The sequence below is a fragment of the Bufo gargarizans genome, chromosome 8 (genome assembly GCF_014858855.1).
Source record: "Bufo gargarizans isolate SCDJY-AF-19 chromosome 8, ASM1485885v1, whole genome shotgun sequence".
In the NCBI taxonomy this organism is placed as follows: domain Eukaryota; kingdom Metazoa; phylum Chordata; class Amphibia; order Anura; family Bufonidae; genus Bufo; species Bufo gargarizans.
This window is the reverse complement of record NC_058087.1, coordinates 106535340-106549908: the sequence shown is the minus strand read 5'-3', so window position 1 is coordinate 106549908 and position 14569 is coordinate 106535340. Positions and strand designations below refer to the sequence as shown.

The 14569-nt window shown below is 41.0% G+C and overlaps 1 protein-coding gene and 1 long non-coding RNA gene across 5 annotated transcripts in view; both read right to left on the bottom strand.

Moving 5' to 3' along the window:
- LOC122945248 (glucose-1-phosphate thymidylyltransferase-like) overlaps positions 1–14569 on the bottom strand; it is a 341472-nt gene that overhangs the window by 176215 nt on the left and 150688 nt on the right. The gene's annotated exons all lie outside the window — the stretch shown is intronic.
- On the bottom strand, positions 4102–5613 carry LOC122945249. The gene is made up of 3 exons (XR_006391103.1): positions 5491–5613; positions 4369–5364; positions 4102–4242 (listed from the first exon to the last, which is right to left on the bottom strand). It is a non-coding gene; the product is annotated as an uncharacterized LOC122945249 (long non-coding RNA).

The window sequence follows — 14569 nt, the reverse complement described above, 5'->3', positions numbered from 1 at the left end:
ACTGTCCATCTACTCCACTGTCCGTCCACTTTCGTTCCCACCAAGGCAGCAAGCCAGACAGAAGAGCCTGGGGCAGAGGAAATACAGTGCTACAAAGGTAAGTTCTGTTGGGTCACTTCAAGTGAATGTACTTGTGAATATTTTTGAAATGTTGTGATAGTGTGCTTCTCATGACCTGATAGATGTATTCTTACATTCTCTTTTTTTAAAGTCTCTTAAAGTCCTTCCAAAATAGTGCTTCCTGCATGAACATCAAATTGAAGATATCACAGTACAAGTGCAGGTAAGTGTGGATCTTCTATTCAAATCATATTCATTGTTGTGGTATGGTGGAATGGTGGAATTAGGAAAATTGCATATTAGAAAGGAGAGGAGTAAACGCCAAAATATTTTTTTTTTTCTGTGTATATTGCTCTATAGACTGGAACAGTTCTAGTCTGTAACTGAGCAAAAAATCGAATATTCCAAATCACATTACCTCTAAGGAAATTGTATTTATTTTTATTCAGACCAAGGTCCACTGGATTATATTCTGTACGGATTAAAGTACAGCAAAGCCAGATGTCCTACCTACGATTCTACGAACCTTGAATTTCCCAATTCATATATCCAGGATGTACCACATCACATGCATGCTAGATTGACCGCTAAGCGCTGCCCACCAGGAGCCTGGTAAGAAGCACATGTGCGATCACTGTAGGACTGCCTAATGCACTACATCATATCACACACTGGCTAGATTTACAATAGATTGCACATTGAGCAACTAAGTAAATATACCATCAACATTGTAGTAGAGAGGGAGCTTGTTGCTACAGAGCTGCTCTCACTGAAGAAAAACTGGCTTTGATGATGAATTCCACCCTTTGAGAGATGCTTTCCTACTCATAGGAATAGGATCCTACCCTTGGTCCTAACCTAACTCCTAAATATACATCTCCAAATTCTAGAACAGATATACAGAACGATACTTAATATTTCATATTTATACAATTTTTCTCTCTCTCTCTCTCTCTCTCTCTCTCTCTCCCTCCCTCCCCCCGGGCCGGCCTTCCAGATAGATATTTGGTGAATTTGATGCAGATTGAAATTCCACACTGCAGACAAAAAATGGCAAAACGATCTTTAGTTAATACACCCCCTCTATCTAGGGCTTCAAGTTCTACTGCAAAAAAGTCCAGCAGTCATTTAAAAAAAGAATGGCTATGTGAGATCATAGAAACTGAAATGCCAAACTCTGCTATAAAACAGAAGGTGAAATTAGGTGACGTTTTCACATTTCAGGACAGCCAAAATGCTATTTGCAATATCTGCGTGAAAGCAGGAATAAATGGTGACTTTACTACAGGAAAACGGTGGGAGGACAGTTGGAAGCTCGATTACTTGAAGAGACATATAAAACAGAAAATCCACGTTGAGGCAGTTGCAAAAATTAGACGACAGAATTCAGGAGGTTTATTACAGATGTTGGCTCAAACTGCAGAGGAAAGACAAAATAATGCAGAAATAGCACTTCGCAAAGCTGTTGGTCGCGACCAAATAAAAATATTGATTGATAATGTTTTATTGGCTATTAAAATGAATGCATCCATGCATTCTGTCCAAGACATACATGATCACATGGCAAAGTATCTAGCAATTCCACAGTCTTGGCGTGGGAAAAACTATGCATTTGAATTTGTATAATGTATTAATGAGACAGTTCAAGCTGAAATGATGGCTGAATTACGAAGTGCCACTTTTCATACACTTGTAGTTGATGAGAGCACCGATATATCAGTAAGCAAAATGCTTATTTTATATGCAAAATTCCGTCCTTTTAACACTGATGTTTACAAGACAATTTTTGCAGGCATTACAAAATTAACCAGCTGTGATAGCAGTTCAGTGACAGATGCCATTAAGCAGTTTTATTCTGATAATCACTTGGATTTGCAGAAAATGGTGATGTTCACATCTGATGGAGCCTCTGTTATGCTTGGAAAGCAAAATGGTGTTGCTGCTCGTCTTCGTAATGACATACCTCATTTGCTTGAACAACATTGTGTAGCTCATCGAGAGGATTTGGGAATTGAGGATGCATGTAAGAAAGTTTCACTTATGGGCAACATTGAGATGTTTCTTAGAACACTTTATACTATGTTTAGTAGGTCATCTGTCAAGAAAGCAGAGTTTAAAGAACTCTCAGACGTTCTGGAATGTGAGACGCTCTCTTTTAAGGCATTAAATGAGGTTCGTTGGTTATCTAGACACATGGCTTTACGGGCAGTAATGAGAAATCTGGATGTGTTACTTGCGTATTGCAACAAACAAGTAGAAAAAAACAACGATCCAATTGCTAAATACTGTCAGAAAAAAATGTTGGACCCACAGTTTTCTGCTGCTCTGCATGTTTTTTCCGACGTTGTCGGCCAGCTGGCAGAGTTAAGTAAGATTTTACAAAAAAACAATCTTACTACTCTCGATGCATACCAATATGTTAGGGCTAAAATAAGTAAGCTACGTTCACAGTTCCTTGGTGAGACAGTACATTGGAGTGAGCAAGTGTGTAAAATAATGGAAGATAATGAAAACGAAGTCAATATGGCTCCGATTATTAGGTTTGTGGAGCGCTTATGTCTACATTTGGAATGTCGTTTTCCAGAAAATGAGCTGATGGAGTGGAGAATTTTCGATATGTCTACATTCAGTGGTACGTTACATTATCAACAAGGTTGTCAGGAAATAGCAACACTTGTTTCAAGATACTCTGGAGATTGTTTGCCATACAAAGAAGATGACCAAGATATACAGAAGACAGTAACAGAACAATACCAGGATTTAAGATTTGTTATAGCCGAGAAAACAAAATGTGGCTTGATGCAGTCCTTTCAGGATCTTGTGCAATTTGTGTTAAAAGAGGAGCAATTTAAAGCTGTTGCATCCCTAGCAGATATCTGTGGAACTTTCCTTGCCTCCAGTTGTGACTGTGAACGTGGTTTCAGTCTAATGAATATGATCAAGACAAAAAGTCACAATCGTTTGGAAGTGCCACACTTGGAAATGCTCATGAGGATCAAATTCTTCCTGAATTCTGGACAAAGGATTGACCTAGACAAAGTCTATTCCAAATGGGTCACATCAAAAGATAGACGTTGCAAAGTTTGAACAGTTGAAGTTTGTTGCTTCACATGTATTGGTAAGTACAGTAAGTTTTACTGTATTATTTGACTCCACTAGTTGATTTCTATCACATATGTACCTCTTGTCTTCCACTAGGTTTACTTATCCAAGGTTAAAAGGAAGAAGATGTTGCTAGGATTGGCTTAGTTCCACATTTCATGCTTTATCTTGGTTGTTTGGTGTTGCCTACACTTTCCAAAGGAAATTGACAGATGAGATGACTGAAGTTTAATGACCTGAAAGAAATAATACAAGATGGGTGCTTCATGTGGAAAGGTAAGTAGATTGAGAGGCTATAGCTTCTTGATGTTTGGCTGGCTGGTTTTGTCTGTACTAGTAGTGGATTTCTATCACATATGTACCTCTTGTCTTCCACTAGGTTTACTTATCCAAGGTTAAAAGGAAGAAGACGTTGCTAGGATTGGCTTAGTTCCACATTTCATGCTTTATCTTGGTTGTTTGGTGTTGCCTACACTTTCCAAAGGAAATTGACAGATGACTGAAGTTTAATGACCTGAAAGAAATAATAAAAGATGGGTGCTTCATGTGGAAAGGTAAGTAGATTGAGAGGCTATAGCTCCTTGATGTTTGGCTGGCTTGTTTTGTCTGTACTAGTAGTGGATTTCTATCACATATGTACCTCTTGTCTTCCACTAGGTTTACTTATCCAAGGTTAAAAGGAAGAAGACGTTGCTAGGATTGGCTTAGTTCCACATTTCATGCTTTATCTTGGTTGTTTGGTGTTGCCTACACTTTCCAAAGGAAATTGACAGATGAGATGACTGAAGTTTAATGACCTGAAAGAAATAATACAAGATGGGTGCTTCATGTGGAAAGGTAAGTAGATTGAGAGGCTATAGCTTCTTGATGTTTGGCTGGCTGGTTTTGTCTGTACTAGTAGTGGATTTCTATCACATATGTACCTCTTGTCTTCCACTAGGTTTACTTATCCAAGGTTAAAAGGAAGAAGACGTTGCTAGGATTGGCTTAGTTCCACATTTCATGCTTTATCTTGGTTGTTTGGTGTTGCCTACACTTTCCAAAGGAAATTGACAGATGAGATGACTGAAGTTTAATGACCTGAAAGAAATAATACAAGATGGGTGCTTCATGTGGAAAGGTAAGTAGATTGAGAGGCTATAGCTTCTTGATGTTTGGCTGGCTGGTTTTGTCTGTACTAGTAGTGTATTTCTATCACATATGTACCTCTTGTCTTCCACTAGGTTTACTTATCCAAGGTTAAAAGGAAGAAGAAGTTGATAGGATTGGCATAGTTCCACATTTCATGCTTTATCTTGGTTGTTTGGTGTTGCCTACACTTTCCAAAGGAAATTGACAGATGACTGAAGTTTAATGACCTGAAAGAAATAATACAAGATGGGTGCTTCATGTGGAAAGGTAAGTAGATTGAGAGGCTATAGCTTCTTGATGTTTGGCTGGCTGGTTTTGTCTGTACTAGTAGTGGATTTCTATCACATATGTACCTCTTGTCTTCCACTAGGTTTACTTATCCAAGGTTAAAAGGAAGAAGACGTTGCTAGGATTGGCTTAGTTCCACATTTCATGCTTTATCTTGGTTGTTTGGTGTTGCCTACACTTTCCAAAGGAAATTGACAGATGACTGAAGTTTAATGACCTGAAAGAAATAATAAAAGATGGGTGCTTCATGTGGAAAGGTAAGTAGATTGAGAGGCTATAGCTCCTTGATGTTTGGCTGGCTTGTTTTGTCTGTACTAGTAGTGGATTTCTATCACATATGTACCTCTTGTTTTCCACTAGGTTTACTTATCCAAGGTTAAAAGGAAGAAGACGTTGCTAGGATTGGCTTAGTTCCACATTTCATGCTTTATCTTGGTTGTTTGGTGTTGCCTACACTTTCCAAAGGAAATTGACAGATGAGATGACTGAAGTTTAATGACCTGAAAGAAATAATACAAGATGGGTGCTTCATGTGGAAAGGTAAGTAGATTGAGAGGCTATAGCTTCTTGATGTTTGGCTGGCTGGTTTTGTCTGTACTAGTAGTGGATTTCTATCACATATGTACCTCTTGTCTTCCACTAGGTTTACTTATCCAAGGTTAAAAGGAAGAAGACGTTGCTAGGATTGGCTTAGTTCCACATTTCATGCTTTATCTTGGTTGTTTGGTGTTGCCTACACTTTCCAAAGGAAATTGACAGATGAGATGACTGAAGTTTAATGACCTGAAAGAAATAATACAAGATGGGTGCTTCATGTGGAAAGGTAAGTAGATTGAGAGGCTATAGCTTCTTGATGTTTGGCTGGCTGGTTTTGTCTGTACTAGTAGTGTATTTCTATCACATATGTACCTCTTGTCTTCCACTAGGTTTACTTATCCAAGGTTAAAAGGAAGAAGAAGTTGATAGGATTGGCATAGTTCCACATTTCATGCTTTATCTTGGTTGTTTGGTGTTGCCTACACTTTCCAAAGGAAATTGACAGATGACTGAAGTTTAATGACCTGAAAGAAATAATACAAGATGGGTGCTTCATGTGGAAAGGTAAGTAGATTGAGAGGCTATAGCTCCTTGATGTTTGGCTGGCTGGTTTTGTCTGTACTAGTAGTGGATTTCTATCACATATGTACCTCTTGTCTTCCACTAGGTTTACTTATCCAAGGTTAAAAGGAAGAAGACGTTGCTAGGATTGGCTTAGTTCCACATTTCATGCTTTATCTTGGTTGTTTGGTGTTGCCTACACTTTCCAAAGGAAATTGACAGATGAGATGACTGAAGTTTAATGACCTGAAAGAAATAATACAAGATGGGTGCTTCATGTGGAAAGGTAAGTAGATTGAGAGGCTATAGCTCCTTGATGTTTGGCTGGCTGGTTTTGTCTGTACTAGTAGTGGATTTCTATCACATATGTACCTCTTGTCTTCCACTAGGTTTACTTATCCAAGGTTAAAAGGAAGAAGACGTTGCTAGGATTGGCTTAGTTCCACATTTCATGCTTTATCTTGGTTGTTTGGTGTTGCCTACACTTTCCAAAGGAAATTGACAGATGAGATGACTGAAGTTTAATGACCTGAAAGAAATAATACAAGATAGGTGCTTCATGTGGAAAGGTAAGTAGATTGAGAGGCTATAGCTTCTTGATGTTTGGCTGGCTGGTTTTGTCTGTACTTGTAATGGATTTCTATCACATATGTACCTCTTGTCTTCCACTAGGTTTACTTATCCAAGGTTAAAAGGAAGAAGACGTTGCTAGGATTGGCTTAGTTCCACATTTCATGCTTTATCTTGGTTGTTTGGCAGATGACTGACATTTTATGAAATGAGAAGAATAAAAAGTTTTACTTTCTATGGTAAGCAGAGTAACTGTTTTATCTTGTCTTACTTAGTAGGCTAGATTTATTGTTTTGCCAATATGTCGGCAATGATCTCTTGTTTGATTGTCCTATCGCCCACCTTTGACTAAGCATTGCCCATCTCTAAGCCGACCCCGCTCAGCAACTGCCAAAGCTTAGAGGGAACACTGCCTATGACATGTATACTAGTCATGGAGCACAGCTACTTAGCGCTTCATGACTAGTATACTCGTCATGGCATTCAACTGTCACCACGTCTGCAGACATGGTGACAGCGCTGAGTGCCGGCTGTTACACACAGCCAGGCACTCAGGCTCAATGCCTAGGGGGGTCCTGTGACCCCAGCCCCCCCCCCCCCCCGTATCAGCGATCGCTGCAAACCGCAGGTCAATTCAGACCTGCGGTTTGCAGCGCTTTATGTAGTTTCTGATCCCTGCGGTCCCTAAAAATTGCCAAAAATCAAATTTTTTTAATCCCCCCTGCACCCCTGAATTCATTTATGTGGCGGGGTGCAGGGGGCCGGTTTTGTGGGCGGTGCGGCAGTTGCGGGAGGCGGGGCAGGCGGGATCGCGATCCCCCGCCCGCCTCCCATTATAATAATCGTTGGTGTACAGTGGTATACCAGGGTGTCAGCACAGGGAGCTCCCTCCCTCTCCCATCGGAGGGCTGCTGTGCCTTTGCAGCCCCCCGATTGGAGAGGGAGAGAGCTCCCAGGCAGCCCCCCAAAGCCCCGTCCTTACCCTTCCCCGTCTGCGCAGTTCTGACCATAACTGAGCAGACGGGGAAGGTTCCCATGGCAACAGGACGCCTGCTCAGGCGTCCTGCTGTCCATGGTGCTGAACAGATCTATGCTAAAAGCATAGATCTGTTCAGTGTAAGTAAAATATAGTACAGTACAATATATATATTGTACTGTACTGTATTATACAGACATCAGACCCACTGGATCTTCAAGAACCAAGTGGGTCTGGGTAAAAAAAAAGTAAAAAAAGTGAAAAAAAAAGTAAAAATCAAAAAACACATTTATCACTGATTAAACATGAGAAAAATAAAATTCCCTACACATGTTTGGTATCGCCGCGTCCGTAACGACCTGATCTATAAAACGGTCATGTTACTTTTCCCGAACGGTGAACGCCATAAAAATAAAAAACTATGATGAAATTGAAATTTTGCCCACCTTACTTCCCAAAAAAAGGTAATAAAAGTGATAAAAAAGGTTGCATGTACGCCAAATTTGTAACAATCAAACCGTCATCTCATCCCGCAAAAAATGAGACCCTACTTAAGATAATCGCCCAAAAACTGAAAAAACTATGGCTCTTAGACTATGGAAACACTAAAACATCTTTTTTTTTTTTTTTTTTTATGAAATCATTGTGTAAAACTTATATAAATTAAAAAAAGTATAAATTTTAGGTATTGCCGCGTCTGTATCGACCGGCTCTATAAAAATATCACATGACCTAACCCCTCAGATGACCACCGTAAAAAAATTAAAATAAAAACGGTGTAAAAAAAGCAATTTTTTGTCATCTTACGTCACAAAAAGTGTAATAGCAAGCGATCAAAAAGTCATATGCACGCCAAAATAGGGCCAATCAAACCGTCATCTCATCTTGCAAAAAATGAGACCCTACTTAAGATAATCGCCCCAAAACTGTAAAAACTATGGCTCTTAGACTATGGAGAAACTAAAAAAAAAATTTTGTTTTAAAAATGAAATCACTATGTAAAACTTACATAAATAAAAAAAATTGTATACATATTAGGTATCGCCGCGTCCGTGACAACCTGCTCTATAAAAATACCACATGATCTAACCTGTCAGATGAATGTTGTAAATAACAATAAAAAAAAACTATGCCAAAAAAGCTATTTATTGTTACCTTGCCTCACAAAAAGTATAATATAGAGCAACCAAAAATCATATGTACCCTAAACTAGTACCAACAACACTGCCACCCTATCCCGTAGTTTCTAAAATGGGGTCACTTTTTTGGAGTTTCTACTCTAGGGGTGCATCAGGGGGGCTTCAAATGGGACATGGTGTCAAAAAAAACTGTCCAGCAAAATCTGCCTTCCAAAAACCGTATGGCATTCCTTTCTTTCTGCGCCCTACCGTGTGCCCGTACAGCAGTTTACGACCACATATGGGGTGTTTCTGTAAACTACAGAATCAGGGCCATAAATAATAAGTTTTGTTTGGCTGTTAACCCTTGCATTGTAACTGGAAAAAAAAATATTAAAATGCAAAATCTGCCAAAAAAGTGAGATTTTGAAATTGTATCTCTATTTTCCATTAAATCTTGTGCAACACCTAAAGGGTTAACAAAGTTTGTAAAATCAGTTTTGAATACCTTGAGGGGTGTACTTTCTTAGATGGGGTCAATTTTATGGAGTTTCTACTCTAGGGGTGCATCAGGGGGGCTTCAAATGGGACATGGTGTAAATAAACCAGTCCATAAAAATTAGCCTTCCAAAAACCAAACGGCACACCTTTCACTCTACGCCCTGCTGTGTGGCCGTACAGCAGTTTACGGCCACATATGGTGTGTTTCTGTAAACGGCAGAGTCAGGGCAATAAAGATACAGTCTTGTTTGGCTGTTAACCCTTGCTTTGTTAGTGGAAAAAATTGGTTAAAATGGAAAATTGGGCAAAAAAATGAAATTCTAAAATTTCATCCCCATTTTCCAACAGCTCTTGTGCAACACCTAAAGGGTTAACAAAGTTTGTAAAATCAGTTTTGAATACCTTGAGGGGTGTAGTTTATAGAATGGGGTCATTTTTGGGTGGTTTCTATTATGTAAGCCTCGCAAAGTGACTTCAGACCTGTAGTGGTCCCTAAAAATTGGATTTCTGAAAAATTTCAAAATTTGCTTCTAAACTTCTAAGCCTTGTAACATCCCCAAAAAATAAAATATAATTCCCAAAATAATTCAAACATGAAGTACACATATGGGGAATGTAAAGTCATCAAAATTTTTGGGGGTTTTACTATGTATTACAGAAGTAGAGAAACTGAAACTTTGAAATTTGCAAATATTTCCAAATTTTTGGTAAATTAGGTATTTTTTTGTATGCAAAAAAAATAATTTTGGGGCTTAATTTTTCCAGTGTCATGAAGTACAATATGTGATGAAAAAACTATCTCAGAACGGCCTGGATAAGTCAAAGCGTTTTAAAGTTATCACCACTTAAAGTGACACTGGTCAGATATGCAAAAAATGGCCTGGTCCTTAAGGTGAAATAAGGCTGTGTCTTGAAGGGGTTAAGCGAGGTAGGGATATTTCATGTTTGGTTAGAGCCCAGACGGGCAAGGTGTTAATTTATGTTTGTTCTGTGAAAATAAAGCTCACGTTTGGACCTTGAACTTGGTGATTGGCGAAGATACTGGTGAGAGTGACCCCCGGAAGAGAGCTAATCCCTTACTATATATAATTTTGTAAGGAACCGTACTCACTTGACCAGTGTACAGAGGCAGGGACACCACAAAGTTCATCAAAGTCTTCTTTATTTAGGCTTTTCCAAATATTTCCAAATAAATACAGCCGATAAATTAGAATCACAGCCGAGTCAAACAATCACAGCACCCACTGAGAGTGTTACCTCACACTGACTACTTTCTTCCCCAGACTGAGACACACCTAAGTCCAGCATCAAGATTAAATAGAATCCCGGACTGGGGAATAGAGAACAGGCACCCACCCAGCACATTGCCTGTTCCCAGTAAAAGCCCGACCCGGACTAGCTGGAACAAGCTATGCTATCTATCAAGGTGTCCACCAACTACCTTAGTGGACACCAAATCTAGGGGCCTTTACTCCACCACGGCCGGGCACCTTGGTGACATGTTCCCGGTGCAAACAAAACCCCTTTAAGAATGCTTCCTGCAGCATTCTGGGTGACACATATCTCCCATCATAAATGACTCCTGTCACTGCCTCGCAATAATATATAACACTGGCCTGGGCAGGCCTATATCCCATTCATGTGAACAGATGAACAGAGCTTAGCCCTGCCCAGGCCAGTGATACTAGTCACTGGGTATGAGGGAAACAAAGAATGCAGGCTGCAATGCTCTTGTAGCACCACTGCCTTCACAAACAGCTGATCAGCGGGGTTCCCGGGGGTCTGACACCCTCCGATCAGATGCTGATGATCTATCCAGAGTATAGATCATCAGTTAAAAAGAACTACAGAACCCCTTTAATACTATCTTATTTAAAAACAAAACAATATCCATATATATTGCTCATATACCTGACGTACACAGGTCCTATACAGTGTCATCACCTTGTAGACTATACAAAGAGTTGTGCACAGATCAGACTCAGTTGCATGCATGATTGTAGTCAGAAGCTTCTCCTTTCGTCCACATCACTATGATGACGTGTTATAAGAAGTCCACAAAATGAATCAGACCAGACATCTAAATAAATTTTAACTACAAACTAGACCCCTAAATTAATCTCCAACCAGAAACCAATATCCAAACTTCAGATTCCAAAATGCAGAACCCATTCGATTACATTAGTCTTTTTAATAATATATCTGTCAAGTACAGATTGGACTTACCATATTTTTCGCCCCGTGAGACACCTGTGTCTTATTGGGGGAAAACTAATGAGCGCTTCCATTACGGAAGCACTCATTAGTACCGGAGGACCAGGAAGCGGTGAAGGCTCTGTACTCACTGCTTCCTGGTCCTCGGCTGTCGGCTGTGCAGTTGCTGCGCACAGCGTGAGGGCTCTCTGTGACCTCTTGCTGTGCGCGCCAGTTCACAGCACAGCCGACAGCAGGAGGAAGAAGATCGTGGGCTGTGAGGAGCGGCGGCGTCTAGGAGCAGGAGAGGTAAGTGAGTTTTTAATTTTATAAAACATGAAGCAATAGGGGGCTGCTGGGGGTGTAATCTGAGGCAATATGGGGCTGCTGGGGGGGGGGTAACCTGAGGCGATATGGGGCTGCTGGGGGATGGACTGGGGTAATATGGGGCTGCTGGGGGATGATTTGAGGCAATATGGGGCTGCTGGGGGATGATTTGAGGCAATATGGGGCTGCTGGGGGATGATCTGAGGCAATATGGGGCTGCTGGAGGCTGATCTGAGGCAATGGGGGCTAATATGAGAGGTAATGGGGGCTGCTGGGGGCTGATATGAGGCAATGGGGGCTGATATGAGACTAATGGGGGCTGATGAGAGGCATGGGACTTTTATCTGAGGTCTGATTGGGGTCTAAGCTGAGGTCTGATTGGGGTCATATTAACATTGGTGGTCTGATTGGGGCTGTTAGCTGAGGTCTGATTAAAAATATTTTTTTCTTATTGTCCTCCTCTAAAACCTAGGTGCGTCTTATGGGCCGATGCGTCTTATAGGGTGAAAAATACGGTAGTTAAATAGAATGTGTAGCATCATGTGTGTAGCTAGGAAAGGCTTGCCAAACTTGTAAATAAGCAACCTTCTCTCCTTTGAGCATGAATATTATGGGAGAAAATGTACTCCATTTTGTGCATAGGGCTTATTGGGTGTTTTAGGAATTAGCATAATAGTAGGGAATGTGATAAAATACTATTATACTCGCCTTTTACAGTGAACAAAAGTAGTTGAACACCCTGCGATTTTGCAAATTCTCCCACTTAGAAATCATAGAGGGGGCTGAAATTCACATTGTAGGTGCATTTCCACACAGAGACAGAATAATTTTTTTTCCCCCAGGAAATCACATTGTATGATTTTTTAAGAATTTATTTCCTTTACGTTTCCTGTAGTTCTTGACCAGGTTTGCACACACGGCAACAGGGATTTTGGCCCACTCCTCCACACAGATCTCCTCTAGATCTGTCAGGTTTCGGGGCTCTCGCTGAGCAACACAGAGTTTCAGATCCCTCCAAAGATGTTCTATTGGATTTAGGTCTGGAGAATGACTGGGCCACTCCAGAACCTTGATATGCTTCTTATGGAGCCACTCCTTGGTTATCCTGGCTGTTTGCTTCGGGTCGTTGTCATGTTGGAAGACCCATCCACAACCCATCTTCAATGCTCTGACTGAGGGAAGGAGGTTGTTGCTCAAAATCTCACAATACATGGCCCCATTCATCCTCTCCGTAATACAGTGCAGTTGTCCTGTCCCCTTCGCAGAAAAGCACCACCAAAAAGCATGATGTTACACAGTAGGGATGGTGTTCTTGGGATGCAACTGATCCTTCTTTTTCCTCCAAACATGACGAGTGAAGTTCAGACCAAAAAGTTCTACTTTGGTCTCATCTGACCACATGACTTTCTCCCATGCCTCCTCTGGATCATCCAGATGGTCATTGGCAAACTTCAGAAGACAGGCCTGGACATGTGATGACTTGAGCAAGGGAACCTTCTGTGCAATGCATGATTTGAAACCATGACGTCATCGTGTTCTACCTACAGTGACCTTTGAAACTGTGGTCCCAGCTCTCTTCATGTCATTGACCAGCTCCTCCCTTGTAGTTTTGGGCTGATTCCTCACCTTTCTTATCATCAGTGATACCCTACAAGGTGAGATCTTGCATGGAGCCCCAGTCCAAGGGAGAGTGACAGTCATCTTTAGACTTTTCCATTTTCTAATTCCATTGCTCCAACAGTTGATCTATTTTCACCAAGCTGTTTGGCAATTGCCCTTTCCAGCCTTGTGGAAGTCCACAATTTTGTCTCTGGTGTCTTTTGACAGCTCTTTGGTCTTGCCCGTGGTAGTAGTTGGCGTCTGATTGACTGTGGGGTGGACAGGAGTCTTTAAAGAGCTCAGAGAGGTGCTACTAAGTTAGATTGATGAGTGAAGTAGAGATGGACTTTTGAGAGCCAGAATTCTTGCTGTTTCTCAGGTGTTTAAATACTTCTGTTTAGCAGTGCAAGACAAATAAATTCTTACAATGTGATTTATTTTTTTATTTTATTTTATTTTTTATAAATTCTATCTCTCAGAGTGGGAAGTGCAATGTGAATTTCAGACCCCTCCATGATTTCTGAGTGGGAGAACTTTCAAAATCGCAGGGTGTTCAAAATATTTCTGTTCCTCACTGTATATATTTGCAGCAGTGCTGACATGCTGTACACGGCAGTCAAGCTGATTTATGTGACTTCATCACTGCAGGGCAAGTAAAATAAGACTGGCGGGGACCTCCTGAATCTCAGTGCTGGTATGCCAGGGGATTTAGCAGGTCAGGAGTGATTACTTTGTTATCATATTTCCTACCATTACAGCTTATTCAGGCGGTCATATTTTTGGGAGACTATACGCTGTGCAGTATAGTTTGTGTAGACTTACAAAGACCCAAAATATGGCCGCCTGAATAAGCCAATTTTATATTCATATATACTGTACCTAATAGATACATTAATATCAGGGGTGGGCAGGGCCGATCGACAGGGTGGCATATACCCCTGGGCTGGTCTCCAGTAGATATTTAGGGCTGCCCAGGACTACTTCTGTCATGGGCAGCAGCCCAACTGCCTCAGAGGGTGGCACTTTGCAGCAGGGCATGGAAGCCTATGGTTCCTATCCCCACCGTTCAGCCTCATAACTCTCAGGGAACTAGGCCTGAAGCCTATAAGGTAGTAGAACGGCGCAGTAGGTTGCAATGCCACCATCACAACCTCCTGTGCCAGATCTTGGGTGACATGATCACGTGGTCATGTATGTGTCTAGGTAATTGCGGCACCTGAGACCTGGTGAAGGAGGTTGTGTTGATGTCATTGTGACCGCCTGCACAGGGAGGCGGCAATGCAGCTCACAGACGGCGGCCTGTATCTCAGACAGTGGCATAGAGAGTGACACATATAAGTACTTAATGTTTTTTTTATATATATATATATATATATATATATTATTTTTTTTTATCTTGGCACTACTGAGGATACAAGTGGAGAGATCATTATTATATACAACCCCACGGGTAACATTATACTTAGTGGAGAACTATGGGGGAAAGCATTATATTTAAAATCCCTACAGGGTGGACCTATATTAAGTAGGGAACTAAAGGTGTGCATTTTAGTACAGGAGGTGCAGTATACCACAGGGGGACTACAGGCGCACATGACCTATCTTC